Below are 5,433 nucleotides of genomic sequence, written 5' to 3'. Positions count from 1 at the left end.
ACGGGGGAGGCATGAGGATGAACGTCTGGCGCTGGTAGCAGGAGCAATGACTGACGTCTAAGAATGAAACATTGAACAAAAACCAACACAACTGTCCAGAGGTAGTCTGTGAACAGAGGAAAAGATGGAACCAGAACCACGGGGGTCGGGGCGGAGCGGGAGAGGCAGAGTGAGCAGGGCTAGCTCCTTGTTAATAGTGCCCCATCAGAGCAAGATAAACAGCAGAGAATGGAAGCTAAGGGTGGCAGGTAGCCCCCCTGGCCTGCCTTAGGTGGCTGCCACAGGAAACCTGGGCAACAGGTGACTTCATTTCTACCCCTGCACTAGATGCTCAGATCCCAGGGTGAGGGCAAGGTGGTAGGGCTTGCGAATAGGGAACAGGGGCTCCAACTCCTGCCCTCCCTCCTGTACCCCCAAAGGGGTTGTCCAACCTAGTGTAGGACTCAGGTGGGGAAGAGAAGAGGGTGTGAGCTCCACCTGATAAGTTTGGCTGGGGCGAAGCACCCCTTCCCCATTGGAGACACCTGCTAGTGCAGGTCCAGCAGTGGGGCATGTCAGAATAAGATGGGGTTTGGACCTCTTAAGGCCAGGGGAGCCCTCCCAGGCCCTCTATAAGAAGCCAGAAGGAACAGTGGAGCAGAGAAAGGGGGCCCCAAACCAAGAGCCCCGACAGCAATATCCCCACCAAGCGGGCAGGGACGCAGCAGGCGCAGGGTGCGGTAAGTGGGACATTAGCCTTGTCCAGGGCAAGTGTGTGCACGGGGTGGGGGTAGGAAGGGTCGTTGGGGACTGAGGCTAGAGGAAAACCGCTCCCCATTGGGACCACGGGGGCCCTGCAGCGGCTGGTGTGCTGTGTAGCCTGCGGTAGGGAGGGCGCAGGTGGGCTGGCGGGCCAGGGGCGTGTCGGTGGGCCTGGGGGAAGGGGCGGGCGGTGGGAGCGGAGTGAAGCTGTCCAGCCCCAGAAGAAAGCTGCTCCTTGGGAGGGAGCAGGCGGCACGGGCGGTCACTGCTCCTCTTCGGAGGACTCCTGAGAGATGCCCTCCTCTTCCTCCTTCTCCAGTTTTTTGGGTCTGCCCCTTGGTTTCCTTCCTGGAGCCGTGGTGGTTTTCCGGGTCTTTGCGGCGCCCTTGGTTTTGCTGCCCTTTGGTCGCCCCGAGGTCTTAGGTGTTGGCACTTCGCTCGGTTCCTTCGGAGGCTGCTTGGCGGCCTTCCCGGGCCTCGCTCCTCAGTGCCGTCCTTTTCCTGCTTGGAGGCCAGGGCTGGCTGGACCTCCAGCTTGACTCACGCATCTTCCTTCTGTAGGGCGCAGGTGACGCGCCATGGCTGGGACGCGGGAGCTCCGCTGCCGGCCTGAGGTGCGCGCTCCGCGCTGCGGGAGCGGCGGTGCTGGGCGCTGAGGACCCTCCTGGCTCCGCCGCCGCCGCCGCCGCCGCCAGCGAATGCGGACGCCTTCCCGGAGCCGCGCCAGCGCCAGAACAGCCCGGCTGGAGTCCCAGTTAGAGGAGCGCAGCCGGCTCAGCGGCGCTTACAAAGGAGCGACCCAGGGGCAGCGGGTCGGGCCGCCCCAAGTCTAAGTTCACTGTCTCATGAGGCGGGTCCTTTTTCATTTGTTTTCTCCACTGTTATTCTCTAAACACTTGACATTTAAAATTAATTTAATCCATAGAAAGCTTAAGGACCACTTTATCTGGTCCTTATAACTAAGTTTCTAACTATAATACTATAATAGCATTAAATTTATATCTTAGTGTCTCTAATTTATTTATTAGGTTTTTGGTTTTTGGTTTTTTGGTTTTTTTTAGGGACTGGCATTTTTATGACAGTGAATATTTCCACACAAAAATATAGTTCAAACATCTCCATGTGTTGAGGGACGTTTTTATGTCTTTGAATACAATTTTGTCATTTATTTGTATAAACAGTATAGCTTTTATTGTCTACATTCCTAGAAATTATATAGTATTTATAGTATCTGTTGATATTATGAATGGGCTATTTTTTCTATCTCCCTTCTCAAATGTTTATTGTTATTATAAATCGAAGCTCTATATTTATATATTTATCCACCTATCTTCCTCTAAATTCTCTTAATAACTTTAATATTATTCTACTAAAAAGTATGAAGTTGTCTGCGTGTACTCTCAATCATCTGTAAAGATGTTTCTGTCTTCTTTTTCTGGTATATATTCCAATCGATTAATTTTTCTGTCTTATTGTATTAAAGTCCCCAAAGCCATGTTGACCAATAGTGGTGACAACAGGCAGTCTCTTGTTCTCTAACTAATAGAAATTACTTCGGCATTTTCCCATTTAGTAAAATATTTGCTCTGGGCTTTTAGTAAATACTCTTTATTATGTCTAAGTAGTTTCTATTTGTTTAAACCAAACAAGCTCTTAGAGGAAGAAAATATATGTACCTGCCAGACACATGATAGCATTAGCAAATACCTATGAAATTGGCTGCATAAATTGTGAAGCATGAATCATACTTCTATTTGTTCCCCAACAGTGAAAAACTCATAAATTGTTTTGTGGCTAGAAAAAGTAAAACAATAGAAAGCCTCGGGTCCTCTAGCCAGGGAGTTTCCTGACATCCCTTCCTTGCTTGGCTCTGGCTAACCCTTAGACCCCACAAAGCAGACCCACCGTAACCAGCATCCTTCTTGCTCTTTCTTCTCCCATTGCCTGGTCCAGTAGTTACCCTCACTCTTCAGGAAGGGGATAACAAAGAAGGCATGCAGGAGCACCCTATTTTACAGAGATCTTAGTAAACAATTTTCCATCCCTCTTTCCCCATTCTCTGCAGCTTTTCTAGGATATGGGTGGTCTCACTAGCTTAAAACAAGAGGATAATTCCACCAACCCATTCTGAGGGTCTGCAGGCATGGTCTTTTTCTGGGACTGCTCAGTAGGTGGATGAGCAGAGAAGCCCCAGAGAGTCAAAGACATTGTGAGTAGGGAAGCCACAAGGAGCAAAGGAAGTCCCCAGGCATGGAGGAAGGGAGTCCTCCTATCCACTAGAGGAGATGGTCAGGATGTCTTCAGGCACTGGACACCCTGGAAGAACCTTCCTGCACACAAGTGCTGCTCAGGAAAATCCATAGGCTTGCTTTCCACATGCTCAAGTGTGACTGGTCTTCCATGATACAGATGAGCCATGGTTTGCTTAACCATTTACCTACTTGTTGAAGGATATCTGGGTTGTTTCCAATTCTTGGGCTATTATGAATAAACTTGCTCTAGAAGCTTCTGTACAGGCTTTTATATGAACATAAAGAAGTCCTCATTTCTTTGGGATAAATACTCAGGAATGCAATTTCTGAATCATACGGCAGTTGCTTGTTTAATTTTTAAAGAAACAGACCCTTGGTTTTCCAGAATTACTGTGGCTCTATTTTTGGTTTGCCTATTATGTTCTGTTCCCTATCTCTCCACCAACATTTATTCTGTTTCCATTGTCACTGATTTCGGTTCTTTATCATTTTCTTTCTTCTGTTTGTTTTGTTTTACCTTTCCTAGGTTCTTAAAATAGGCCTTTGACTGTGTATTGGAGACTTTTTCTCTTTTCTAATGTTTACACTTAATGCTACAATTTTGCCTCTTGGCACTGCCTAGATGTGTCCCACGATTGATTTGTGGTATTATCATTTTCATTCAGTTCAATATGAGACTTTTTTCTTTATCTAAGGATTGTGTTGAAGTGTGTTGTCTAGTTTTCAAGTATTTGAACATTTTCCTCTTATCTCTCTGCTCTTGATTTCTCATTTGATTCCCTTGTGGTTAGAGATCACACTCTGTATGAAAATTTGCTGAAAAATTTTTTATGGTCTATGTTGAAAAAATGTATGTCCTGCTGCTTTATAATGTGAAGTGTTCTATAATGTGCATCAAATCTCGTTGGTGGCTAGGACTGTTGCATTCTATAACCTTGCTAATTTTAATCTAGTTATTCTATCAATTGTTGAAAGAGAGATGTTGATGTGCCAACTATCATTTTCATTTACCTATTTTTCCTTCCAGTTCTTCTGTGTTGCTTGACATATTTGCAGCTCTGATGTTTGGTGCATACACATTTAGGATGGATGTGTCTCCTTGGTGGATTGACATATGGCCTTTATATAGTTCCTCTCTTTCTGGTAGTTTTCTTTGCTCTGAAGTCCACTTTATCTGAAATTAATATAACCATGCCTGCTGCCTTCTGATTAATGTTTACATTTTATATTTTCCCACCCTCGTACTTTTAATTTGTCTATGTCATTATATTTGACATGAGTTTCTTATAGAAGAATAGAGTTGGGTAACGTGTAATTTTTTTTTCTCACTGACTCTGCCAATCTCTGTTTTTTTTTATTGGTATATTTGGACCATTTGTGTATAATATGTTTATTGATCTGTTAGGGCTTAAGTATGCCATTTAATTTTATACCTTGTTTCTCGTTTTTTCCTGCCTTTTATTAAGTACACATTTTTTGAATAATTTCATCTTGATTTTGATATTTTAAAGTAACTTTTTGTATTGTTTTAGTGGTTGTCCTAGGTATTGTATCATATTATATATCCATAACTTATCACTCTAGTGGTGTCTTTCATTTCCAGTAATGTATAGAACTCTTACTATCTTTTCTGTTCCCTCTCTCTTCTTCAATTTTACTGTAATCATTGTAGAGATTTCCTCTGCACACACTTAGAACCACATCAAAGGATATTGTAATTTTATTTCAACAGTCAAGTATAATTTTTAAAACTCAACAAGAAAAGAAAATGTATTGTATTTACCCATACTTTTGCTTCCTTCCTGATGCTCCAAAATTTTATTATTCCCTTTATGTTTAGAGAAATTTCTTTATCCATACTCTTAAGGCAATGAGGAAGTAGATTTTCCTCATCTGACAATGCCTTTATTTCCATTTTACTCTTGGATAATTTGTTTTCTGGGTATCACATTCTGGGTTGACAGTTCATTTGTTTCAGCATTTGAAAAATATGATCCTACTTCCTTCTGAGTTCCATGGTTTCTTACAAGAAATCTGCTGTCATTTCAATTGTTTTCCCCCTCTAGGAAAAGTGGCTGCTTTCCAAGATGTTTTTTATTTGTGTGTTTTCTGAAGTTAAATTATTGTGTTCCTGGGTGTGGAATTTTTTAGCTTTATCCTGCTTGGGATTTTCTAAGATTCCTAAATCTGTAGGCTTATGTTGCTTGCCAAATTTGGGGAGTTTTCTGCCTTTTTAAAGTATATAAATACATATTCTTCAGTCCCATCCACTTTCTTCTCCCCTGGTACTTACTTTAATGGCACAAATTTAGTTTCCTGGGACTTTGTCTTTTTGAAAGGTTATTTTCTTTCTATTGTGCTGATTGTGTGATTTCCAATGTTTCATCTTTTAGTTCACTGATTCTTTCCTCTGTCTTCTCCATTCTGCTATGCTTTCCAC

General features: G+C 43.1%; 1 pseudogene across 1 annotated transcript; it reads right to left on the bottom strand.

Moving 5' to 3' along the window:
* Window positions 1-867: 867 nt before the first annotated feature.
* Window positions 868-1,304, bottom strand: LOC306641628 (high mobility group protein HMG-I/HMG-Y-like; annotated as a pseudogene). Its single transcript has one exon. The product of its transcript is annotated as a high mobility group protein HMG-I/HMG-Y-like (transcript).
* Between the last annotated feature and the right edge of the window lie 4,129 nt (window positions 1,305-5,433).

The sequence above is a fragment of the Sciurus vulgaris genome (assembly GCF_902686455.1).
Source record: "Sciurus vulgaris genome assembly, chromosome: 12".
NCBI classification, from domain to species: Eukaryota; Metazoa; Chordata; class Mammalia; order Rodentia; family Sciuridae; genus Sciurus; species Sciurus vulgaris.
Note: the sequence above shows the minus strand (reverse complement) of the source record. Positions and strands in the feature narration are given on the sequence as shown.